This window comes from Phodopus roborovskii, unplaced genomic scaffold (genome assembly GCF_943737965.1).
Source record: "Phodopus roborovskii unplaced genomic scaffold, PHOROB, whole genome shotgun sequence".
NCBI lineage: Eukaryota > Metazoa > Chordata > Mammalia > Rodentia > Cricetidae > Phodopus > Phodopus roborovskii.
In genome coordinates this window covers 7035173-7037567 of record NW_026126540.1, presented here as the reverse complement: position 1 = coordinate 7037567, position 2395 = coordinate 7035173, and the positions used below count along the sequence as shown (strand labels likewise).

The window sequence follows — 2395 nt, the reverse complement described above, 5'->3', positions numbered from 1 at the left end:
CTACTCCATATGACATGACAGATTTTGTTGACCCCTCCTAGAAGGAATCACCCTCACCATGCAGTGGGGGGGGGGATGGGATGGAAGGGAGAGTCAAGGGGTATGGGAAGGAGGGTAGGTGCCATGGAGGGTGGGAGAGGGAACTGAGATAAATATGTAAAATAAGAAAAAAAATCTAAAAAAAAGGAAATTTCTTTTTGAATACATTATAGATTTGCCTGAATTACTAAGTAACAAATTACAGCGTAAAATCATGCACTTTTTTTTCTTATTTTATTTTTCATCCAACAAGAAATCATAACGTTATTAGTGATAGTAACAATACACATTTCAAATCAAGCTGTAGTTCACTTCTGAAACACCAAAAAGGGGGTGGGAATTGGGGAAGGGGATCGTCCTTGCTGTCAAATAGTTGCATTGTGATTTCCATAATAGCATTTACACTATCGTTTCTGTTGTTTTTCGACATATTTTCTCGTGACATGACCAATTCTATGTCCTTAACTTCCACACCCGTTTTATCAACCTCTTCCTCCTTGCTCTCCTCTTGTATGGTCAGAGTCTGAATGCTTTCCAAAATGTTTGAAATGGCTTCACCTTGAACTTTGAATTTCTCAGCAGCTGCTAACTGCTTGCTGAGACAAATCTTAAATCTTGGCTTCTCCAAAAACTATGTAGGTGTCTGAAGCTGGGCTCTTGTAGACGTCTAAAATTTTGTGAACACAAAGAGGATATTTTTAGATTTACTGATAGTGACTCTAGTAACCCCCTGTAACCTATAAAAGACCAAGTTTGGACATAGACTTTCTTGCCTTCTTTCCACTCCAGCTCTATTTTACTGACTGGTTCTTCATCAATTTCAGCTGTTGCCGCCAGCTGGGATTATTGTGTGGTTAACTGAGTGGAGTCTTGTTCCTCCAGCTCAGGTACCTATTCATCATTGTCAGATACTGTTCCTGATTCTGTCCCTGTCTGAGACTGTGGCAACTCGTGCTCTGTAGCAGGGATGGTTTCTGTGGCTTCACCAGGAATTTTGTGCAGAGGATGCGGAACCAAGATGGTGGAGGAAAGAGAGCAAGTGAGCCGCATTCTTTTCTCATTAAATGTGCTTATTCGTCAATGATTATCATAATCTTGATTAATCAGTAATGTGTAGATGGAATTACTAGTAACATAAGTGAATGTAATGTTATTCTCAGAGTTATCGACCACAGATACGTAATATAGCACAATATTGAATAACTGCTAAGTAAACTGTATAGAAAATTTGAAAAGGAATCCCTTTTGCATGTATATGTGTATATGCACAACATGTTTATATGACTTTTCTATGCCAAGAAGTCTGAGATCAAGCTATAAAGAAAAGTTTTTTTTTGTTTTTTTTTTTTTTTTTTTTTCCCAGTGCTTGGTCTGATTGTGTAAGAAAACATCACATAATACATTTGCAGCCTGACTCCAGCAAGACTGGAAACAATTTTTATATTTTATTTCTACCAACTAAGATATTTTTAAAGTTATTAAGGTGTTGAGAAACGATGAAGAAATCTGTTTTGTTCTATGGAAATAATGCATGGTTTACACTTAATGTTATTTTTTTTGTTTTACTTTTGTCTTTGTTTATTGAGACAGGGTTTCTCTGTGGCTTCAGAAGCTGTCCTGGAATTAGCTCTTGTAGAGCAGGCTGGCCTCGAACTCACAAAGATCTGCCTGCCTCTAACCTCCTCCTGAGTACGGAGATTAAAGGCATGTGCCACTACCACCCAACGACGCTTAATGTTCTTAAATAAATATGTGGTCATGTATTATTGTGTATGGATTTTCAGATTTGTTTTATGCTATCATGGAATGTACTATCTACAAAGCAGAGTTCATGACCTATATACCAAAAACAAACCAAAAACCCCAAAAATAAAACAACTAGTATCGGTTCTCTTAAAGAAGAAATATCCCATATTGTGTTTGAAAAACAAAGAATATCTTAAGTAGACCATATGTAAATACATGCATACATGCATATTTGGTTAAATGTATTTAATTAATATACACATTAATTTGGAAACATATCTCATGTTGATCAATTTTTTCACAAATATTATGTGATAAAATATTGAGCCCTTATGGCTTTTGTCTTTTATATTAGATCAGATATAGTCTATGTTTCTTCTATAGTAGGCTATTTCCTTTTAGCTTTTTCTATTTATGCATATATTTTGCTTTCTTAATTCTATTTTTTAAGTCTTGATTCATTACTTTCAATTAGTTAAGAATTTGACATATCTGTCATGTTTCCAGAGGACCAGATACCACAGAATGAATATAGTAAAATAGAATTTATTATACTGGCTTACATGATACTGTCAAGGTTGTTCAAGAATGACTGTAGAGGCTGAGAACC

General features: G+C 35.4%; 1 pseudogene; it reads right to left on the bottom strand.

Annotated features, from left to right (window-relative positions):
• Positions 1-295: 295 nt before the first annotated feature.
• On the bottom strand, positions 296-1089 carry LOC127232898 (nascent polypeptide-associated complex subunit alpha-like; annotated as a pseudogene).
• Positions 1090-2395: the final 1306 nt, after the last annotated feature.